Raw genomic sequence first — 25,182 nt, forward strand, 5'->3', positions numbered from 1 at the left:
AAATGCTGTGTTTCTGCCCTGAAAATGTTGGCTGTGATGCTCATATGAAAAACTATGAAGTTTTATCCAACTCTGTTTCTCATTTTCGTCACACATCGCACATTATGCGGTGATTGTATGCAGTACGAAATGCCGGCGGTAGTGTGCAGTGAGAAAATAGCACTACCTTTTTATTGCGATGACAGCCGTGCCGTCTTTAGTTTGATCACAAGCTGCTGCTCATTGCGCTTCATCAAAGCACTGGCGATCAGTCCTGCAGTCTCTCTTTCCCAGAGCACTTCTCTGGGCTGTTTTTCACTCAGCTCGTCCCGGAGGAAACTGAGTTCATTTCAAATGGAGAATAACCCACTGGTTTAGAGCAATGCGAGCACTGCTTGCTCAAGGCAGACACACTGATCAGTTGGTATGTGCACTTCATGGCTAAACTTGATCGATAATGTCTTACTTCAGGCTAAGATCAATGTGTCCTTCTCTTTAGCACAAAGCATTGACGCTGCAAAGGAAGGCAGCTCTGTGGGTAGACTAGTTCCTGATGAGCACAAAAATCCAACCTGCAAAATGAAACCAATTCTTGTGGATCCGAAGCCACATTTGTGCCTCATTTTCCCTGATGAAGAAATCACTTTTAGCTATGGAGAGATGAATTGGCCCCGGAGAGAAAAGGTATGTGAATGACTGTATTAGTATGAAATACAATACTTTTGCAGTCAACCTGACAAGTGTAGAAATGTCCCCACGCAGCAGGACAAGCGTGTAAAGTCCTGCTATACAAGAATCTACAGACATGCATGTTTAACTTGTGAAAATGAGCCTCATTTTAACTGGGCTGAGGAATGTGTGGCTGCTGTTGCAGACTTGCTGGAGTCAGAGGAGGCCCTTCGGGATCAGGGTTGAAAACCACTGCAGGCTATCATAGAAAAAGCTTAATTTCGAAGGATGTTCTTCAGGGTATGATTAAGTCACTTTCAGTGGCTAATTTACGGATAGTGTCATGTTTGGACAGCAGAACTTGTTAACTTGCAAACCGCAACAAAATGGTCTGAAGCTTTCACTTTGAAACAGTTCAAATACTTATTATGGGGCCAAGCAACACATTTGCTGGAAGCCTTTTGTTATTGTTTAGGTTTTATTTTCTATTCCTCCAAAACGCATCTTCTCTGAAAATAATGATGCATAGGATGTGTGACCTGCTGTATAAAGTTGTGTTCAGGTTTGTTCAAGAAAAGTGCATTGTTTATATCGTTTGGCCATGTTGGATTGGTCAGAAATAATTTGTGTGCAGTGTAATATATTTTTGTTAAGTAACAGTGTACAAGCAAACTCTCAGTTGAAAATAATTCCTTCTGAAGTTTTTTATTTTATTATTATTTTATTTTTATGGTTGAGTTTTAAGGAGACACTTCTTAGTAGATTTGTGTTCAGTGCAGAACCTTGTAACTCCAATGTCATAAAAAACAAACAAATGAAAAACAATATAGGCAGTCACAGTAACTTGTCAGCTTAAACTGGCTTGGTCAAGCTGCCTCCCTTCTTGAGCTTAAGTTGCTTGACTGGTATACTGGTTTTTCCAGTTTTTCCTCTTTTTTTCTGGGAGCAACACAGGTGCTTTTGACTTGCGGGGGTGACTTCAGGATCTCTAGGTAGCACACTGTTTTAGGCAGGCTCCTTTTTGTGTTTTTCGAGAGACGCGGAGCGAGAGTGAAGTGGGTTTTTGTTATGGCCTGTTTTTGACTACACTATATCCCTACTTTGACAATAGACTCCTTCTTTGATGCATAGGTCTTTATTTCTGCCTGTGATTCTTTAACTTGAACTTTGTTTTTTATTCTTGGATTTGTCCTGTTTGGTGCTCTTTCATTTTTTTGCAAGGACTTTGTTTTATGTTTTTTTGTTGGAAGGATTTTTCTCTTCCATCTATTGGACTATTCTTGTTCGGATTTCCATCCGGATTCCAGAGGACCATTTACAAGAGACTGTTCCTGGTGCAGGGGTGAGACCAGTCCAATACTGAAGGATTTTATTCACTTTGTGAATCTCTGTTTTTGTTTTTGAAGAGACTTTGTCCTAAGCCACCGTTTACCTCTCTTGTTATGTTTTTTAAATATATTTTATGTTCTTTGTATATTCTCTACAGTGCTTAGTGTATGCTTCATGTATCTAAAGGTCTGTAGCTTGTACATATGTATATAAATACATTTGTGGTAAGGTACTTGGGGGGGCAATATACTATGGGATATCACCTTATCTGCTTCATTTGGCCTTATTTTCTATAACTCTGGCAATACTCCCTAAGTACCAGGAGATTGTTACAACAACCTTTGGCACTTAGAGATTTGTTTCAACTCAGCCTTCATTATTAATGTGAGCTTCCCTACCAGGAATAAGTAACTCTAAGTATAATAAAATAAAGTAAGACAATCAACTCAATTGTTGTTAAATTAGAGTCCTGCACTGGCACAGACTGGAAGGGCCAATAAAACCTTCTGTATTCGGCTGCTATTAGTTTTAAAGTTTATGGCCATTGTACAGTTGTGCCATGTTATTTCCAATTTCCAAGTGTGTCAGCGAGTCCTCTCTCTCTCTCTCTCAGCGCTCAGTGCCCTGCCCCTGGTGCAGCAGCTGCTGTGTGTGGTCCAGAGCAGCGGCTCTGCGGAGAGAGAGACGGACGACACTGACTTCAGACTGCTGTACCACGGTGAGCGGCTCACGGCGCCACGGCACTCAGCACCTCGGACTGCTGTTAGTACTGTCGTTGTTGTGTTGTGGAGAGTGGTGTCTCACAGCTGCGTGCTGCTCTGTGTGCAGTGGCTAACCTGGCTGTCAGGCTGAAGCCGTCCCACTCTGAGGCCCTGCAGCCTGCGCTCAACTCCCTGTACTGCAGCCTGGCTCTGTCTCCCGAGCCCTGCGCCAACAGAGGTGAGAGAGAGATGCAGAGATACTCAGAGAGATGCACACAGACACACAGACTGTTGGGGTAAAATTGCCCCCTGTGTATTGTATATACCCAGTGTATAATACTCTGCATGTTGGGAGAACAGAGTACAAGGATTTTTATATGACCTATATTATGTAGGCATAGTGATTATTTAACCTACTGTAACCATGTAACTCATTGTATTGTATTCTTATTGTAGGATTAGTTTAGACCAGACGCTGCAGATTTGACATTGACATATCTCACTGGAAATGTTGCCGTGGCCGGGGGGCTGAAACTTGTCAGTATTGAAAAAATAACATACTCGCGCATAACTGTGTTTCTGTGAAAGTCTAGAGACTTGAACCCACGGCCGTCCCCTCGTCTCTATCTTGGAAATGTCAAACCACAAACTCCCTATATTTATATTATGTTTTGAGGAACAGCTCAGAGCTGACAACATAAACAATATACATGCTGCTCTTCAGACAAACCAGCAATAAGATAGCGTCCCACGTCATCTAGCGCTAGGCAAACCGTGCAGATATGTCAACCGAAACTGTCGAGTGTGTTAGGGGTTATGATATTGGACACATTCCATGTCTGCCTAGCAACTAGATCTGTATATGATATGTCCTGCCCCGCAACTCTGACTTCTGACATGTATAAAACTGTGTGGTGTTGCAAAAATAAACTGAAGACAAACGATCTGGCATTGTGTTGGTGACTTTTTTGTTCCCGAGCTCGTCTCTTGCAGAGGATCCACCATCCTGCACTGACGGCGCTGGGTTATCCTAGTCCAGGGGTTTTCCTAGCCCAGCGAACCTGAAGGGTTTACTTCTGGTGAAGTGGTTGTACCTTAACAATTTGGGGGCTCGTCCGGGATACATTTGGTGAGTAGTCTCTTTTTGCCTTTGTTCTGTACCCTAAGAACTGCTCGCTACTTGTATCCAAAACGTGATGGACTAGAGGGCTGTTCCAGTTAGGCAGTAGACTCTAAATGCCCTAGTTCTGTGACTTAAGAGCTGCTGACTGACTGATGTATATTGGACTAGAAGGCTGTTACAATTAGGTAATAGGTTAGTAAGTAGACTCTATGCAGGCTAAGATGAATATGTCCTTCTCTTTAGCACAAAGCATTGACGCTGCAAAGGAAGGCAGCTCTGTGGGTAGACTAGTTCCTGATGAGCACAAAAATCCAACCTGCAAAGTGAAACCAATTCTTGTGGATCCCAAGCCACATTTGTGCCTCTTTGCGATAAGAGACATTTTCCCTGATGAAGAAATCACTTTTAGCTATGGAGAGATGAATTGGCCCCGGAGAGAAAAGGTATGTGAATGACTGTATTAGTATGAAATACAATACTTTTGCAGTCAACCTGACAAGTGTAGAAATGTCCCCACGTAGCAGGACAAGCGTGTAAAGTCCTGCTATACAAGAATCTACAGACATGCATGTTTAACTTGTGAAAATGAGCCTCATTTTAACTGGGCTGAGGAATGTGTGGCTGCTGTTGCAGACTTGCTGGAGTCAGAGGAGGCCCTTCGGGATCAGGGTTGAGAACCACTGCAGGCTATCATAGAAAAAGCTTAATTTCGAAGGATGTTCTGCAGGGTATGATTAAGTCACTTTGAGTGGCTAACTTACGGATAGTGTCATGTTTGGACAGCAGAACTTGTTAACTTGCAAACCGCAACAAAATGGTCTGAAGCTTTCACTTTGAAACAGTTCAAATACTTATTATGGGGCCAAGCAACACATTTGCTGGAAGCCTTTTGTTATTGTTTAGATTTTATTTTCTATTCCTCCAAAACGCATCTTCTCTGAAAATAATGATGCATAGGATGTGTGACCTGCTGTATAAAGTTGTGTTCAGGTTTGTTCAAGAAAAGTGCATTGTTTATATCGTTTGGCCATGTTGGATTGGTCAGAAATAATTTGTGTGCAGTGTAATATATTTTTGTTAAGTAACAGTGTACAAGCAAACTCTCAGTTGAAAATAATTCCTTCTGAAGTTTTTTATTTTATTATTATTTTATTTTTATGGTTGAGTTTTAAGGAGACACTTCTTAGTAGATTTGTGTTCAGTGCAGAACCTTGTAACTCCAATGTCATAAAAAACAAACAAATGAAAAACAATATAGGCAGTCACAGTAACTTGTCAGCTTAAACTGGCTTGGTCAAGCTGCCTCCCTTCTTGAGCTTAAGTTGCTTGACTGGTATACTGGTTTTTCCAGTTTTTCCTCTTTTTTTTCTGGGAGCAACACAGGTGCTTTTGAGTGTTGCTCTATAGCCTGCGGGGGTGACTTCAGGATCTCTAGGTAGCACACTGTTTTAGGCAGGCTCCTTTTTGTGTTTTTCGAGAGACGCGGAGCGAGAGTGAAGTGGGTTTTTGTTATGGCCTGTTTTTGACTACACTATATCCCTACTTTGACTATAGACTCCTTCTTTGATGCATAGGTCTTTATTTCTGCCTGTGAATCTTTAACTTGAACTTTGTTTTTTATTCTTGGATTTGTCCTGTTTGGTGCTCTTTCATTTTTTTGCAAGGACTTTGTTTTATGGTTTTTTGTTGGAAGGATTTTTCTCTTCCATCTATTGGACTATTCTTGTTCGGATTTCCATCCGGATTCCAGAGGACCATTTACAAGAGACTGTTCCTGGTGCAGGGGTGAGACCAGTCCAATACTGAAGGATTTTATTCACTTTGTGAATCTCTGTTTTTGTTTTTGAAGAGACTTTGTCCTAAGCCACCGTTTACCTCTCTTGTTATGTTTTTTAAATATATTTTATGTTCTTTGTATATTCTCTACAGTGCTTAGTGTATGCTTAATGTGTCTAAAGGTCTGTAGCTTGTACATATGTATATAAATACATTTGTGGTAAGGTACTTGGGGGGGCAATATACTATGGGATATCACCTTATCTGCTTCATTTGGCCTTATTTTCTATAACTCTGGCAATACTCCCTAAGTACCAGGAGATTGTTACAACAACCTTTGGCACTTAGAGATTTGTTTCAACTCAGCCTTCATTATTAATGTGAGCTTCCCTACCAGGAATAAGTAACTCTAAGTATAATAGAATAAAGTAAGACAATCAACTCAATTGTTGTTAAATTAGAGTCCTGCACTGGCACAGACTGGAAGGGCCAATAAAACCTTCTGTATTCGGCTGCTATTAGTTTTAAAGTTTATGGCCATTGTACAGTTGTGCCATGTTATTTCCAATTTCCAAGTGTGTCAGCGAGTCCTCTCTCTCTCTCTCAGCGCTCAGTGCCCTGCCCCTGGTGCAGCAGCTGCTGTGTGTGGTCCAGAGCAGCGGGTCTGCGGAGAGAGACGGACGACACTGACTTCAGACTGCTGTACCACGGTGATCGGCTCACGGCGCCACGGCACTCAGCACCTCGGACTGCTGTTAGTACTGTCGTTGTTGTGTTGTGGAGAGTGGTGTCTCACAGCTGCGTGCTGCTCTGTGTGCAGTGGCTAACCTGGCTGTCAGGCTGAAGCCGTCCCACTCTGAGGCCCTGCAGCCTGCGCTCAACTCCCTGTACTGCAGCCTGGCTCTGTCCCCCGAGCCCTGCGCCAACAGAGGTGAGAGAGAGATGCAGAGATACTCAGAGACATGCACACAGACACACAGACTGTTGGGGTAAAATTGCCCCCTGTGTATTGTATATACCCAGTGTATAATATTCTGCATGTTGGGAGAACAGAGTACAAGGATTTTTATATGACCTATATTATGTAGGCATAGTGATTATTTAACCTACTGTAACCATGTAACTCATTGTATTGTATTCTTATTGTAGGATTAGTTTAGACCAGACGCTGCAGATTTGACATTGACATATCTCACTGGAAATGTTGCCGTGGCTGGGGGGCTGAAACTTGTCAGTATTGAAAAAATAACATACTCGCGCATAACTGTGTTTCTGTGAAAGTCTAGACACTTGAACCCACGGCCGTCCCCTCGTCTCTATCTTGGAAATGTCAAACCACAAACTCCCTATATTTATATTATGTTTTGAGAAACAGCTCAGAGCTGACAACATAAACAATATACATGCTGCTCTTCAGACAAACCAGCAATAAGATAGCGTCCCACGTCATCTAGCGCTAGGCAAACCGTGCAGATATGTCAACCGAAACTGTCGAGTGTGTTAGGGGTTATGATATTGGACACATTCCATGTCTGTCTAGCAACTAGATCTGTATATGATATGTCCTGCCCCAGAACTCTGACTTCTGACATGTATAAAACTGTGTGGTGTTGCAAAAATAAACTGAAGACAAACGATATGGCATTGTGTTGGTGACTTTTTTGTTCCCGAGCTCGTCTCCTGCGGAGGATCCACCATCCTGCACTGACGGCGCTGGGTTATCCTAGTCCAGGGAACCTGAAGGGTTTACTTCTGGTGAAGTGGTTGTACCTTAACACAGACACGTGTCCTTTTGTCATAAGATGAGCTACAATCTCTACCTCTCTCCAGCCGTGTCCATGCTGCTGTGTAACATAGCTCTGATAGTGCTGCTGCTGTCCCCTGTGTATATGTATTGTGTCAGTGAAGGTATAAAGTGGTGTGTGTCAAGGCTTACTAGAAGTGTACTTAAGAAAGATAAGGTGAAGCCAAGGCTCGGGCCAGAAGCTAGTTTGAGGTGTGTTTGTTATTTGCCATGAGCATGTTGGAGACAGTGTGAAAGAGTATGAGTGAAGTGTGTGCTCCCTAATCCATGTATTGAGGCATGAAGTATGAATGGTGCATATAAATAAAGCTGTGTGTCGGCCACAAGAGCGTCCCTCATGAGAATAGGGTGTGTTGTGATTGAGTTTGCTAGTGTTGTTAGCTGTGATGTATTTTTCCAAAAACAGAAGGGTCACTAACAGCCCAGCCTTTTGCAGTGCATGGGCCGGTCCCCTTCCGGGCTGGCTGGCCTTATATGGTATAGAGAGCAAGCTCCTCCACTACTACTCTCCCCAGTAGTGGACAGCGACACGGGCTTCTATTTATGTGACGTAATACCGCTTGTCATTGGAATAAGGGTGGGGTATCGTTTCCCATACTCCTTTGCAACTATTTGCACCAGAGAAGTGCACTTGGGTTCTGGTTCTCTTGCCCCTCACATTCACACGAGGAATCCTAGGAACGAAACATGTCATACCGTCTCTTTCATCTCATGTGTAGACATTGGAAACGTACGTGTTTGCTTCATTGTCCTAGAATCCTTTGCGCCACGGTATGCAAATTTATGGGCCCATGATTGGCTCCCTGACATTACCCACCCCGCGACTGTTGCAGCGCACAACAGTGACCACCAGGGGGAGCCCCATCAAAGCTCCATAATATGTGTGTGTGTGTGTGTGTGTGTGTGTGTGTGTCTGTCTGTCTGTGTGTCTGTGTCTGTCTGAGGCTTTCCTGTTTGACTTTCATACGGTGGTATGTGATCATTGACAAAGATTTCAATCTCTTTAAGTCATTAACGTTAGCATAAAAAGTAATAATGGCGAACTCTGTTTGCAATATTGGTCTGTTGTAAACATTATTAGCTCATTATGACGTTATTTCGAAGCCCCAAACTGATCACACATCAGATGCGCCGCTATTGATCAACACTAAACCCACCAGAGCTGTGTTTTGTACGGCTTTGTAATACAACTCGTAACTGTGAAAGATTGCATAAGTCTGCTAATATATGTGCATACCGATGTATACACCCGTTTACACACTTTGTTGCGTACAGTTTATTTTAGTCGTGTTTTGTAGGCTGCATTTTGCTTGTATAGTCGTGTTTATGTATATGAGCTCGTTTAAAAACAAAAGAAATTCAAACAGTGTTCAATTTCCAATGTAAATGCTGTGTTTCTGCCCTGAAAATGTTGGCTGTGATGCTCATATGAAAAACTATGAAGTTTTATCCAACTCTGTTTCTCATTTTCGTCACACATCGCACATTATGCGGTGATTGTATGCAGTACGAAATGCCGGCGGTAGTGTGCAGTGAGAAAATAGCACTACCTTTTTATTGCGATGACAGCCGTGCCGTCTTTAGTTTGATCACAAGCTGCTGCTCATTGCGCTTCATCAAAGCACTGGCGATCAGTCCTGCAGTCTCTCTTTCCCAGAGCACTTCTCTGGGCTGTTTTTCACTCAGCTCGTCCCGGAGGAAACTGAGTTCATTTCAAATGGAGAATAACCCACTGGTTTAGAGCAATGCGAGCACTGCTTGCTCAAGGCAGACACACTGATCAGTTGGTATGTGCACTTCATGGCTAAACTTGATCGATAATGTCTTACTTCAGGCTAAGATCAATGTGTCCTTCTCTTTAGCACAAAGCATTGACGCTGCAAAGGAAGGCAGCTCTGTGGGTAGACTAGTTCCTGATGAGCACAAAAATCCAACCTGCAAAATGAAACCAATTCTTGTGGATCCGAAGCCACATTTGTGCCTCATTTTCCCTGATGAAGAAATCACTTTTAGCTATGGAGAGATGAATTGGCCCCGGAGAGAAAAGGTATGTGAATGACTGTATTAGTATGAAATACAATACTTTTGCAGTCAACCTGACAAGTGTAGAAATGTCCCCACGCAGCAGGACAAGCGTGTAAAGTCCTGCTATACAAGAATCTACAGACATGCATGTTTAACTTGTGAAAATGAGCCTCATTTTAACTGGGCTGAGGAATGTGTGGCTGCTGTTGCAGACTTGCTGGAGTCAGAGGAGGCCCTTCGGGATCAGGGTTGAAAACCACTGCAGGCTATCATAGAAAAAGCTTAATTTCGAAGGATGTTCTTCAGGGTATGATTAAGTCACTTTCAGTGGCTAATTTACGGATAGTGTCATGTTTGGACAGCAGAACTTGTTAACTTGCAAACCGCAACAAAATGGTCTGAAGCTTTCACTTTGAAACAGTTCAAATACTTATTATGGGGCCAAGCAACACATTTGCTGGAAGCCTTTTGTTATTGTTTAGGTTTTATTTTCTATTCCTCCAAAACGCATCTTCTCTGAAAATAATGATGCATAGGATGTGTGACCTGCTGTATAAAGTTGTGTTCAGGTTTGTTCAAGAAAAGTGCATTGTTTATATCGTTTGGCCATGTTGGATTGGTCAGAAATAATTTGTGTGCAGTGTAATATATTTTTGTTAAGTAACAGTGTACAAGCAAACTCTCAGTTGAAAATAATTCCTTCTGAAGTTTTTTATTTTATTATTATTTTATTTTTATGGTTGAGTTTTAAGGAGACACTTCTTAGTAGATTTGTGTTCAGTGCAGAACCTTGTAACTCCAATGTCATAAAAAACAAACAAATGAAAAACAATATAGGCAGTCACAGTAACTTGTCAGCTTAAACTGGCTTGGTCAAGCTGCCTCCCTTCTTGAGCTTAAGTTGCTTGACTGGTATACTGGTTTTTCCAGTTTTTCCTCTTTTTTTCTGGGAGCAACACAGGTGCTTTTGACTTGCGGGGGTGACTTCAGGATCTCTAGGTAGCACACTGTTTTAGGCAGGCTCCTTTTTGTGTTTTTCGAGAGACGCGGAGCGAGAGTGAAGTGGGTTTTTGTTATGGCCTGTTTTTGACTACACTATATCCCTACTTTGACAATAGACTCCTTCTTTGATGCATAGGTCTTTATTTCTGCCTGTGATTCTTTAACTTGAACTTTGTTTTTTATTCTTGGATTTGTCCTGTTTGGTGCTCTTTCATTTTTTTGCAAGGACTTTGTTTTATGTTTTTTTGTTGGAAGGATTTTTCTCTTCCATCTATTGGACTATTCTTGTTCGGATTTCCATCCGGATTCCAGAGGACCATTTACAAGAGACTGTTCCTGGTGCAGGGGTGAGACCAGTCCAATACTGAAGGATTTTATTCACTTTGTGAATCTCTGTTTTTGTTTTTGAAGAGACTTTGTCCTAAGCCACCGTTTACCTCTCTTGTTATGTTTTTTAAATATATTTTATGTTCTTTGTATATTCTCTACAGTGCTTAGTGTATGCTTCATGTATCTAAAGGTCTGTAGCTTGTACATATGTATATAAATACATTTGTGGTAAGGTACTTGGGGGGGCAATATACTATGGGATATCACCTTATCTGCTTCATTTGGCCTTATTTTCTATAACTCTGGCAATACTCCCTAAGTACCAGGAGATTGTTACAACAACCTTTGGCACTTAGAGATTTGTTTCAACTCAGCCTTCATTATTAATGTGAGCTTCCCTACCAGGAATAAGTAACTCTAAGTATAATAAAATAAAGTAAGACAATCAACTCAATTGTTGTTAAATTAGAGTCCTGCACTGGCACAGACTGGAAGGGCCAATAAAACCTTCTGTATTCGGCTGCTATTAGTTTTAAAGTTTATGGCCATTGTACAGTTGTGCCATGTTATTTCCAATTTCCAAGTGTGTCAGCGAGTCCTCTCTCTCTCTCTCTCTCTCTCTCTGTCTCTCAGCACTCAGTGCCCTGCCCCTGGTGCAGCAGCTGCTGTGTGTGGTCCAGAGCAGCGGCTCTGCGGAGAGAGAGACGGACGACACTGACTTCAGACTGCTGTACCACGGTGAGCGGCTCACGGCGCCACGGCACTCAGCACCTCGGACTGCTGTTAGTACTGTCGTTGTTGTGTTGTGGAGAGTGGTGTCTCACAGCTGCGTGCTGCTCTGTGTGCAGTGGCTAACCTGGCTGTCAGGCTGAAGCCGTCCCACTCTGAGGCCCTGCAGCCTGCGCTCAACTCCCTGTACTGCAGCCTGGCTCTGTCTCCCGAGCCCTGCGCCAACAGAGGTGAGAGAGAGATGCAGAGATACTCAGAGAGATGCACACAGACACACAGACTGTTGGGGTAAAATTGCCCCCTGTGTATTGTATATACCCAGTGTATAATACTCTGCATGTTGGGAGAACAGAGTACAAGGATTTTTATATGACCTATATTATGTAGGCATAGTGATTATTTAACCTACTGTAACCATGTAACTCATTGTATTGTATTCTTATTGTAGGATTAGTTTAGACCAGACGCTGCAGATTTGACATTGACATATCTCACTGGAAATGTTGCCGTGGCCGGGGGGCTGAAACTTGTCAGTATTGAAAAAATAACATACTCGCGCATAACTGTGTTTCTGTGAAAGTCTAGAGACTTGAACCCACGGCCGTCCCCTCGTCTCTATCTTGGAAATGTCAAACCACAAACTCCCTATATTTATATTATGTTTTGAGGAACAGCTCAGAGCTGACAACATAAACAATATACATGCTGCTCTTCAGACAAACCAGCAATAAGATAGCGTCCCACGTCATCTAGCGCTAGGCAAACCGTGCAGATATGTCAACCGAAACTGTCGAGTGTGTTAGGGGTTATGATATTGGACACATTCCATGTCTGCCTAGCAACTAGATCTGTATATGATATGTCCTGCCCCGCAACTCTGACTTCTGACATGTATAAAACTGTGTGGTGTTGCAAAAATAAACTGAAGACAAACGATCTGGCATTGTGTTGGTGACTTTTTTGTTCCCGAGCTCGTCTCTTGCAGAGGATCCACCATCCTGCACTGACGGCGCTGGGTTATCCTAGTCCAGGGGTTTTCCTAGCCCAGCGAACCTGAAGGGTTTACTTCTGGTGAAGTGGTTGTACCTTAACAATTTGGGGGCTCGTCCGGGATACATTTGGTGAGTAGTCTCTTTTTGCCTTTGTTCTGTACCCTAAGAACTGCTCGCTACTTGTATCCAAAACGTGATGGACTAGAGGGCTGTTCCAGTTAGGCAGTAGACTCTAAATGCCCTAGTTCTGTGACTTAAGAGCTGCTGACTGACTGATGTATATTGGACTAGAAGGCTGTTACAATTAGGTAATAGGTTAGTAAGTAGACTCTATGCAGGCTAAGATGAATATGTCCTTCTCTTTAGCACAAAGCATTGACGCTGCAAAGGAAGGCAGCTCTGTGGGTAGACTAGTTCCTGATGAGCACAAAAATCCAACCTGCAAAGTGAAACCAATTCTTGTGGATCCCAAGCCACATTTGTGCCTCTTTGCGATAAGAGACATTTTCCCTGATGAAGAAATCACTTTTAGCTATGGAGAGATGAATTGGCCCCGGAGAGAAAAGGTATGTGAATGACTGTATTAGTATGAAATACAATACTTTTGCAGTCAACCTGACAAGTGTAGAAATGTCCCCACGTAGCAGGACAAGCGTGTAAAGTCCTGCTATACAAGAATCTACAGACATGCATGTTTAACTTGTGAAAATGAGCCTCATTTTAACTGGGCTGAGGAATGTGTGGCTGCTGTTGCAGACTTGCTGGAGTCAGAGGAGGCCCTTCGGGATCAGGGTTGAGAACCACTGCAGGCTATCATAGAAAAAGCTTAATTTCGAAGGATGTTCTGCAGGGTATGATTAAGTCACTTTGAGTGGCTAACTTACGGATAGTGTCATGTTTGGACAGCAGAACTTGTTAACTTGCAAACCGCAACAAAATGGTCTGAAGCTTTCACTTTGAAACAGTTCAAATACTTATTATGGGGCCAAGCAACACATTTGCTGGAAGCCTTTTGTTATTGTTTAGATTTTATTTTCTATTCCTCCAAAACGCATCTTCTCTGAAAATAATGATGCATAGGATGTGTGACCTGCTGTATAAAGTTGTGTTCAGGTTTGTTCAAGAAAAGTGCATTGTTTATATCGTTTGGCCATGTTGGATTGGTCAGAAATAATTTGTGTGCAGTGTAATATATTTTTGTTAAGTAACAGTGTACAAGCAAACTCTCAGTTGAAAATAATTCCTTCTGAAGTTTTTTATTTTATTATTATTTTATTTTTATGGTTGAGTTTTAAGGAGACACTTCTTAGTAGATTTGTGTTCAGTGCAGAACCTTGTAACTCCAATGTCATAAAAAACAAACAAATGAAAAACAATATAGGCAGTCACAGTAACTTGTCAGCTTAAACTGGCTTGGTCAAGCTGCCTCCCTTCTTGAGCTTAAGTTGCTTGACTGGTATACTGGTTTTTCCAGTTTTTCCTCTTTTTTTTCTGGGAGCAACACAGGTGCTTTTGAGTGTTGCTCTATAGCCTGCGGGGGTGACTTCAGGATCTCTAGGTAGCACACTGTTTTAGGCAGGCTCCTTTTTGTGTTTTTCGAGAGACGCGGAGCGAGAGTGAAGTGGGTTTTTGTTATGGCCTGTTTTTGACTACACTATATCCCTACTTTGACTATAGACTCCTTCTTTGATGCATAGGTCTTTATTTCTGCCTGTGAATCTTTAACTTGAACTTTGTTTTTTATTCTTGGATTTGTCCTGTTTGGTGCTCTTTCATTTTTTTGCAAGGACTTTGTTTTATGGTTTTTTGTTGGAAGGATTTTTCTCTTCCATCTATTGGACTATTCTTGTTCGGATTTCCATCCGGATTCCAGAGGACCATTTACAAGAGACTGTTCCTGGTGCAGGGGTGAGACCAGTCCAATACTGAAGGATTTTATTCACTTTGTGAATCTCTGTTTTTGTTTTTGAAGAGACTTTGTCCTAAGCCACCGTTTACCTCTCTTGTTATGTTTTTTAAATATATTTTATGTTCTTTGTATATTCTCTACAGTGCTTAGTGTATGCTTAATGTGTCTAAAGGTCTGTAGCTTGTACATATGTATATAAATACATTTGTGGTAAGGTACTTGGGGGGGCAATATACTATGGGATATCACCTTATCTGCTTCATTTGGCCTTATTTTCTATAACTCTGGCAATACTCCCTAAGTACCAGGAGATTGTTACAACAACCTTTGGCACTTAGAGATTTGTTTCAACTCAGCCTTCATTATTAATGTGAGCTTCCCTACCAGGAATAAGTAACTCTAAGTATAATAGAATAAAGTAAGACAATCAACTCAATTGTTGTTAAATTAGAGTCCTGCACTGGCACAGACTGGAAGGGCCAATAAAACCTTCTGTATTCGGCTGCTATTAGTTTTAAAGTTTATGGCCATTGTACAGTTGTGCCATGTTATTTCCAATTTCCAAGTGTGTCAGCGAGTCCTCTCTCTCTCTCTCAGCGCTCAGTGCCCTGCCCCTGGTGCAGCAGCTGCTGTGTGTGGTCCAGAGCAGCGGGTCTGCGGAGAGAGACGGACGACACTGACTTCAGACTGCTGTACCACGGTGATCGGCTCACGGCGCCACGGCACTCAGCACCTCGGACTGCTGTTAGTACTGTCGTTGTTGTGTTGTGGAGAGTGGTGTCTCACAGCTGCGTGCTGCTCTGTGTGCAGTGGCTAACCTGGCTGTCAGGCTGAAGCCGTCCCACTCTGAGGCCCTGCAGCCTGCGCTCAACTCCCTGTACTGCAGCCTGGCTCTGTCCCCCGAGCCCTGCGCCAACAGAGGTGAGAGAGAGATGCAGAGATACTCAGAGACATGCACACAGACACACAGACTGTTGGGGTAAAATTGCCCCCTGTGTATTGTATATACCCAGTGTATAATATTCTGCATGTTGGGAGAACAGAGTACAAGGATTTTTATATGACCTATATTATGTAGGCATAGTGATTATTTAACCTACTGTAACCATGTAACTCATTGTATTGTATTCTTATTGTAGGATTAGTTTAGACCAGACGCTGCAGATTTGACATTGACATATCTCACTGGAAATGTTGCCGTGGCTGGGGGGCTGAAACTTGTCAGTATTGAAAAAATAACATACTCGCGCATAACTGTGTTTCTGTGAAAGTCTAGACACTTGAACCCACGGCCGTCCCCTCGTCTCTATCTTGGAAATGTCAAACCACAAACTCCCTATATTTATATTATGTTTTGAGAAACAGCTCAGAGCTGACAACATAAACAATATACATGCTGCTCTTCAGACAAACCAGCAATAAGATAGCGTCCCACGTCATCTAGCGCTAGGCAAACCGTGCAGATATGTCAACCGAAACTGTCGAGTGTGTTAGGGGTTATGATATTGGACACATTCCATGTCTGTCTAGCAACTAGATCTGTATATGATATGTCCTGCCCCAGAACTCTGACTTCTGACATGTATAAAACTGTGTGGTGTTGCAAAAATAAACTGAAGACAAACGATATGGCATTGTGTTGGTGACTTTTTTGTTCCCGAGCTCGTCTCCTGCGGAGGATCCACCATCCTGCACTGACGGCGCTGGGTTATCCTAGTCCAGGGAACCTGAAGGGTTTACTTCTGGTGAAGTGGTTGTACCTTAACACAGACACGTGTCCTTTTGTCATAAGATGAGCTACAATCTCTACCTCTCTCCAGCCGTGTCCATGCTGCTGTGTAACATAGCTCTGATAGTGCTGCTGCTGTCCCCTGTGTATATGTATTGTGTCAGTGAAGGTATAAAGTGGTGTGTGTCAAGGCTTACTAGAAGTGTACTTAAGAAAGATAAGGTGAAGCCAAGGCTCGGGCCAGAAGCTAGTTTGAGGTGTGTTTGTTATTTGCCATGAGCATGTTGGAGACAGTGTGAAAGAGTATGAGTGAAGTGTGTGCTCCCTAATCCATGTATTGAGGCATGAAGTATGAATGGTGCATATAAATAAAGCTGTGTGTCGGCCACAAGAGCGTCCCTCATGAGAATAGGGTGTGTTGTGATTGAGTTTGCTAGTGTTGTTAGCTGTGATGTATTTTTCCAAAAACAGAAGGGTCACTAACAGCCCAGCCTTTTGCAGTGCATGGGCCGGTCCCCTTCCGGGCTGGCTGGCCTTATATGGTATAGAGAGCAAGCTCCTCCACTACTACTCTCCCCAGTAGTGGACAGCGACACGGGCTTCTATTTATGTGACGTAATACCGCTTGTCATTGGAATAAGGGTGGGGTATCGTTTCCCATACTCCTTTGCAACTATTTGCACCAGAGAAGTGCACTTGGGTTCTGGTTCTCTTGCCCCTCACATTCACACGAGGAATCCTAGGAACGAAACATGTCATACCGTCTCTTTCATCTCATGTGTAGACATTGGAAACGTACGTGTTTGCTTCATTGTCCTAGAATCCTTTGCGCCACGGTATGCAAATTTATGGGCCCATGATTGGCTCCCTGACATTACCCACCCCGCGACTGTTGCAGCGCACAACAGTGACCACCAGGGGGAGCCCCATCAAAGCTCCATAATATGTGTGTGTGTGTGTGTGTGTGTGTGTGTGTGTCTGTCTGTCTGTGTGTCTGTGTCTGTCTGAGGCTTTCCTGTTTGACTTTCATACGGTGGTATGTGATCATTGACAAAGATTTCAATCTCTTTAAGTCATTAACGTTAGCATAAAAAGTAATAATGGCGAACTCTGTTTGCAATATTGGTCTGTTGTAAACATTATTAGCTCATTATGACGTTATTTCGAAGCCCCAAACTGATCACACATCAGATGCGCCGCTATTGATCAACACTAAACCCACCAGAGCTGTGTTTTGTACGGCTTTGTAATACAACTCGTAACTGTGAAAGATTGCATAAGTCTGCTAATATATGTGCATACCGATGTATACACCCGTTTACACACTTTGTTGCGTACAGTTTATTTTAGTCGTGTTTTGTAGGCTGCATTTTGCTTGTATAGTCGTGTTTATGTATATGAGCTCGTTTAAAAACAAAAGAAATTCAAACAGTGTTCAATTTCCAATGTAAATGCTGTGTTTCTGCCCTGAAAATGTTGGCTGTGATGCTCATATGAAAAACTATGAAGTTTTATCCAACTCTGTTTCTCATTTTCGTCACACATCGCACATTATGCGGTGATTGTATGCAGTACGAAATGCCGGCGGTAGTGTGCAGTGAGAAAATAGCACTACCTTTTTATTGCGATGACAGCCGTGCCGTCTTTAGTTTGATCACAAGCTGCTGCTCATTGCGCTTCATCAAAGCACTGGCGATCAGTCCTGCAGTCTCTCTTTCCCAGAGCACTTCTCTGGGCTGTTTTTCACTCAGCTCGTCCCGGAGGAAACTGAGTTCATTTCAAATGGAGAATAACCCACTGGTTTAGAGCAATGCGAGCACTGCTTGCTCAAGGCAGACACACTGATCAGTTGGTATGTGCACTTCATGGCTAAACTTGATCGATAATGTCTTACTTCAGGCTAAGATCAATGTGTCCTTCTCTTTAGCACAAAGCATTGACGCTGCAAAGGAAGGCAGCTCTGTGGGTAGACTAGTTCCTGATGAGCACAAAAATCCAACCTGCAAAATGAAACCAATTCTTGTGGATCCGAAGCCACATTTGTGCCTCATTTTCCCTGATGAAGAAATCACTTTTAGCTATGGAGAGATGAATTGGCCCCGGAGAGAAAAGGTATGTGAATGACTGTATTAGTATGAAATACAATACTTTTGCAGTCAACCTGACAAGTGTAGAAATGTCCCCACGCAGCAGGACAAGCGTGTAAAGTCCTGCTATACAAGAATCTACAGACATGCATGTTTAACTTGTGAAAATGAGCCTCATTTTAACTGGGCTGAGGAATGTGTGGCTGCTGTTGCAGACTTGCTGGAGTCAGAGGAGGCCCTTCGGGATCAGGGTTGAAAACCACTGCAGGCTATCATAGAAAAAGCTTAATTTCGAAGGATGTTCTTCAGGGTATGATTAAGTCACTTTCAGTGGCTAACTTACGGATAGTATCATGTTTGGACAGCAGAACTTGTTAACTTGCAAACCGCAACAAAATGGTCTGAAGCTTTCACTTTGAAACAGTTCAAATACTTATTATGGGGCCAAGCAACACATTTGCTGGAAGCCTTTTGTTATTGTTTAGGTTTTATTTTCTATTCCTCCAAAACGCATCTTCTCTGAAAATAATGATGCATAGGATGTGTGACCTGCTGTATAAAGTTGTGTTCAGGTTTGTTCAAGAAAAGTGCATTGTTTATATCGTTTGGCCATGTTGGATTGGTCAGAAATAATTTGTGTGCAGTGTAATATATTTTTGTTAAGTAACAGTGTACAAGCAAACTCTCAGTTGAAAATAATTCCTTCTGAAGTTTTTTATTTTATTATTATTTTATTTTTATGGTTGAGTTTTAAGGAGACACTTCTTAGTAGATTTGTGTTCAGTGCAGAACCTTGTAACTCCAATGTCATAAAAAACAAACAAATGAAAAACAATATAGGCAGTCACAGTAACTTGTCAGCTTAAACTGGCTTGGTCAAGCTGCCTCCCTTCTTGAGCTTAAGTTGCTTGACTGGTATACTGGTTTTTCCAGTTTTTCCTCTTTTTTTCTGGGAGCAACACAGGTGCTTTTGACTTGCGGGGGTGACTTCAGGATCTCTAGGTAGCACACTGTTTTAGGCAGGCTCCTTTTTGTGTTTTTCGAGAGACGCGGAGCGAGAGTGAAGTGGGTTTTTGTTATGGCCTGTTTTTGACTACACTATATCCCTACTTTGACAATAGACTCCTTCTTTGATGCATAGGTCTTTATTTCTGCCTGTGATTCTTTAACTTGAACTTTGTTTTTTATTCTTGGATTTGTCCTGTTTGGTGCTCTTTCATTTTTTTGCAAGGACTTTGTTTTATGTTTTTTTGTTGGAAGGATTTTTCTCTTCCATCTATTGGACTATTCTTGTTCGGATTTCCATCCGGATTCCAGAGGACCATTTACAAGAGACTGTTCCTGGTGCAGGGGTGAGACCAGTCCAATACTGAAGGATTTTATTCACTTTGTGAATCTCTGTTTTTGTTTTTGAAGAGACTTTGTCCTAAGCCACCGTTTACCTCTCTTGTTATGTTTTTTAAATATATTTTATGTTCTTTGTATATTCTCTACAGTGCTTAGTGTATGCTTCATGTATCTAAAGGTCTGTAGCTTGTACATATGTATATAAATACATTTGTGGTAAGGTACTTGGGGGGGCAATATACTATGGGATATCACCTTATCTGCTTCATTTGGCCTTATTTTCTATAACTCTGGCAATACTCCCTAAGTACCAGGAGATTGTTACAACAACCTTTGGCACTTAGAGATTTGTTTCAACTCAGCCTTCATTATTAATGTGAGCTTCCCTACCAGGAATAAGTAACTCTAAGTATAATAAAATAAAGTAAGACAATCAACTCAATTGTTGTTAAATTAGAGTCCTGCACTGGCACAGACTGGAAGGGCCAATAAAACCTTCTGTATTCGGCTGCTATTAGTTTTAAAGTTTATGGCCATTGTACAGTTGTGCCATGTTATTTCCAATTTCCAAGTGTGTCAGCGAGTCCTCTCTCTCTCTCTCTCTCTCTCTCTCTCTCTGTCTCTCAGCACTCAGTGCCCTGCCCCTGGTGCAGCAGCTGCTGTGTGTGGTCCAGAGCAGCGGGTCTGCGGAGAGAGAGACGGACGACACTGACTTCAGACTGCTGTACCACGGTGAGCGGCTCACGGCGCCACGGCACTCAGCACCTCGGACTGCTGTTAGTACTGTCGTTGTTGTGTTGTGGAGAGTGGTGTCTCACAGCTGCGTGCTGCTCTGTGTGCAGTGGCTAACCTGGCTGTCAGGCTGAAGCCGTCCCACTCTGAGGCCCTGCAGCCTGCGCTCAACTCCCTGTACTGCAGCCTGGCTCTGTCTCCCGAGCCCTGCGCCAACAGAGGTGAGAGAGAGATGCAGAGATACTCAGAGAGATGCACACAGACACACAGACTGTTGGGGTAAAATTGCCCCCTGTGTATTGTATATACCCAGTGTATAATACTCTGCATGTTGGGAGAACAGAGTACAAGGATTTTTATATGACCTATATTATGTAGGCATAGTGATTATTTAACCTACTGTAACCATGTAACTCATTGTATTGTATTCTTATTGTAGGATTAGTTTAGACCAGACGCTGCAGATTTGACATTGACATATCTCACTGGAAATGTTGCCGTGGCCGGGGGGCTGAAACTTGTCAGTATTGAAAAAATAACATACTCGCGCATAACTGTGTTTCTGTGAAAGTCTAGAGACTTGAACCCACGGCCGTCCCCTCGTCTCTATCTTGGAAATGTCAAACCACAAACTCCCTATATTTATATTATGTTTTGAGGAACAGCTCAGAGCTGACAACATAAACAATATACATGCTGCTCTTCAGACAAACCAGCAATAAGATAGCGTCCCACGTCATCTAGCGCTAGGCAAACCGTGCAGATATGTCAACCGAAACTGTCGAGTGTGTTAGGGGTTATGATATTGGACACATTCCATGTCTGCCTAGCAACTAGATCTGTATATGATATGTCCTGCCCCGCAACTCTGACTTCTGACATGTATAAAACTGTGTGGTGTTGCAAAAATAAACTGAAGACAAACGATCTGGCATTGTGTTGGTGACTTTTTTGTTCCCGAGCTCGTCTCTTGCAGAGGATCCACCATCCTGCACTGACGGCGCTGGGTTATCCTAGTCCAGGGGTTTTCCTAGCCCAGCGAACCTGAAGGGTTTACTTCTGGTGAAGTGGTTGTACCTTAACAATTTGGGGGCTCGTCCGGGATACATTTGGTGAGTAGTCTCTTTTTGCCTTTGTTCTGTACCCTAAGAACTGCTCGCTACTTGTATCCAAAACGTGATGGACTAGAGGGCTGTTCCAGTTAGGCAGTAGACTCTAAATGCCCTAGTTCTGTGACTTAAGAGCTGCTGACTGACTGATGTATATTGGACTAGAAGGCTGTTACAATTAGGTAATAGGTTAGTAAGTAGACTCTATGCAGGCTAAGATGAATATGTCCTTCTCTTTAGCACAAAGCATTGACGCTGCAAAGGAAGGCAGCTCTGTGGGTAGACTAGTTCCTGATGAGCACAAAAATCCAACCTGCAAAGTGAAACCAATTCTTGTGGATCCCAAGCCACATTTGTGCCTCTTTGCGATAAGAGACATTTTCCCTGATGAAGAAATCACTTTTAGCTATGGAGAGATGAATTGGCCCCGGAGAGAAAAGGTATGTGAATGACTGTATTAGTATGAAATACAATACTTTTGCAGTCAACCTGACAAGTGTAGAAATGTCCCCACGTAGCAGGACAAGCGTGTAAAGTCCTGCTATACAAGAATCTACAGACATGCATGTTTAACTTGTGAAAATGAGCCTCATTTTAACTGGGCTGAGGAATGTGTGGCTGCTGTTGCAGACTTGCTGGAGTCAGAGGAGGCCCTTCGGGATCAGGGTTGAGAACCACTGCAGGCTATCATAGAAAAAGCTTAATTTCGAAGGATGTTCTGCAGGGTATGATTAAGTCACTTTGAGTGGCTAACTTACGGATAGTGTCATGTTTGGACAGCAGAACTTGTTAACTTGCAAACCGCAACAAAATGGTCTGAAGCTTTCACTTTGAAACAGTTCAAATACTTATTATGGGGCCAAGCAACACATTTGCTGGAAGCCTTTTGTTATTGTTTAGATTTTATTTTCTATTCCTCCAAAACGCATCTTCTCTGAAAATAATGATGCATAGGATGTGTGACCTGCTGTATAAAGTTGTGTTCAGGTTTGTTCAAGAAAAGTGCATTGTTTATATCGTTTGGCCATGTTGGATTGGTCAGAAATAATTTGTGTGCAGTGTAATATATTTTTGTTAAGTAACAGTGTACAAGCAAACTCTCAGTTGAAAATAATTCCTTCTGAAGTTTTTTATTTTATTATTATTTTATTTTTATGGTTGAGTTTTAAGGAGACACTTCTTAGTAGATTTGTGTTCAGTGCAGAACCTTGTAACTCCAATGTCATAAAAAACAAACAAATGAAAAACAATATAGGCAGTCACAGTAACTTGTCAGCTTAAACTGGCTTGGTCAAGCTGCCTCCCTTCTTGAGCTTAAGTTGCTTGACTGGTATACTGGTTTTTCCAGTTTTTCCTCTTTTTTTTCTGGGAGCAACACAGGTGCTTTTGAGTGTTGCTCTATAGCCTGCGGGGGTGACTTCAGGATCTCTAGGTAGCACACTGTTTTAGGCAGGCTCCTTTTTGTGTTTTTCGAGAGACGCGGAGCGAGAGTGAAGTGGGTTTTTGTTATGGCCTGTTTTTGACTACACTATATCCCTACTTTGACTATAGACTCCTTCTTTGATGCATAGGTCTTTATTTCTGCCTGTGAATCTTTAACTTGAACTTTGTTTTTTATTCTTGGATTTGTCCTGTTTGGTGCTCTTTCATTTTTTTGCAAGGACTTTGTTTTATGGTTTTTTGTTGGAAGGATTTTTCTCTTCCATCTATTGGACTATTCTTGTTCGGATTTCCATCCGGATTCCAGAGGACCATTTACAAGAGACTGTTCCTGGTGCAGGGGTGAGACCAGTCCAATACTGAAGGATTTTATTCACTTTGTGAATCTCTGTTTTTGTTTTTGAAGAGACTTTGTCCTAAGCCACCGTTTACCTCTCTTGTTATGTTTTTTAAATATATTTTATGTTCTTTGTATATTCTCTACAGTGCTTAGTGTATGCTTAATGTGTCTAAAGGTCTGTAGCTTGTACATATGTATATAAATACATTTGTGGTAAGGTACTTGGGGGGGCAATATACTATGGGATATCACCTTATCTGCTTCATTTGGCCTTATTTTCTATAACTCTGGCAATACTCCCTAAGTACCAGGAGATTGTTACAACAACCTTTGGCACTTAGAGATTTGTTTCAACTCAGCCTTCATTATTAATGTGAGCTTCCCTACCAGGAATAAGTAACTCTAAGTATAATAGAATAAAGTAAGACAATCAACTCAATTGTTGTTAAATTAGAGTCCTGCACTGGCACAGACTGGAAGGGCCAATAAAACCTTCTGTATTCGGCTGCTATTAGTTTTAAAGTTTATGGCCATTGTACAGTTGTGCCATGTTATTTCCAATTTCCAAGTGTGTCAGCGAGTCCTCTCTCTCTCTCTCAGCGCTCAGTGCCCTGCCCCTGGTGCAGCAGCTGCTGTGTGTGGTCCAGAGCAGCGGGTCTGCGGAGAGAGACGGACGACACTGACTTCAGACTGCTGTACCACGGTGATCGGCTCACGGCGCCACGGCACTCAGCACCTCGGACTGCTGTTAGTACTGTCGTTGTTGTGTTGTGGAGAGTGGTGTCTCACAGCTGCGTGCTGCTCTGTGTGCAGTGGCTAACCTGGCTGTCAGGCTGAAGCCGTCCCACTCTGAGGCCCTGCAGCCTGCGCTCAACTCCCTGTACTGCAGCCTGGCTCTGTCCCCCGAGCCCTGCGCCAACAGAGGTGAGAGAGAGATGCAGAGATACTCAGAGAGATGCACACAGACACACAGACTGTTGGGGTAAAATTGCCCCCTGTGTATTGTATATACCCAGTGTATAATACTCTGCATGTTGGGAGAACAGAGTACAAGGATTTTTATATGACCTATATTATGTAGGCATAGTGATTATTTAACCTACTGTAACCATGTAACTCATTGTATTGTATTCTTATTGTAGGATTAGTTTAGACCAGACGCTGCAGATTTGACATTGACATATCTCACTGGAAATGTTGCCGTGGCCGGGGGGCTGAAACTTGTCAGTATTGAAAAAATAACATACTCGCGCATAACTGTGTTTCTGTGAAAGTCTAGACACTTGAACCCACGGCCGTCCCCTCGTCTCTATCTTGGAAATGTCAAACCACAAACTCCCTATATTTATATTATGTTTTGAGGAACAGCTCAGAGCTGACAACATAAACAATATACATGCTGCTCTTCAGACAAACCAGCAATAAGATAGCGTCCCACATCATCTAGCGCTAGGCAAACCGTGCAGATATGTCAACCGAAACTGTCGAGTGTGTTAGGGGTTATGATATTGGACACATTCCATGTCTGCCTAGCAACTAGATCTGTATATGATATGTCCTGCCCCGCAACTCTGACTTCTGACATGTATAAAACTGTGTGGTGTTGCAAAAATAAACTGAAGACAAACGATCTGGCATTGTGTTGGTGACTTTTTTGTTCCCGAGCTCGTCTCTTGCAGAGGATCCACCATCCTGCACTGACGGCGCTGGGTTATCCTAGTCCAGGGGTTTTCCTAGCCCAGCGAACCTGAAGGGTTTACTTCTGGTGAAGTGGTTGTACCTTAACAATTTGGGGGCTTGTCCGGGATACATTTGGTGAGTAGTCTCTTTTTGCCTTTGTTCTGTACCCTAAGAACTGCTCGCTACTTGTATCCAAAACGTGATGGACTAGAGGGCTGTTCCAGTTAGGCAGTAGACTCTAAATGCCCTAGTTCTGTGACTTAAGAGCTGCTGACTGACTGATGTATATTGGACTAGAAGGCTGTTACAATTAGGTAATAGGTTAGTAAGTAGACTCTATGCAGGCTAAG

The sequence above is a fragment of the Amia ocellicauda genome, chromosome 19 (genome assembly GCF_036373705.1).
Source record: "Amia ocellicauda isolate fAmiCal2 chromosome 19, fAmiCal2.hap1, whole genome shotgun sequence".
Taxonomy (NCBI): Eukaryota; Metazoa; Chordata; class Actinopteri; order Amiiformes; family Amiidae; genus Amia; species Amia ocellicauda.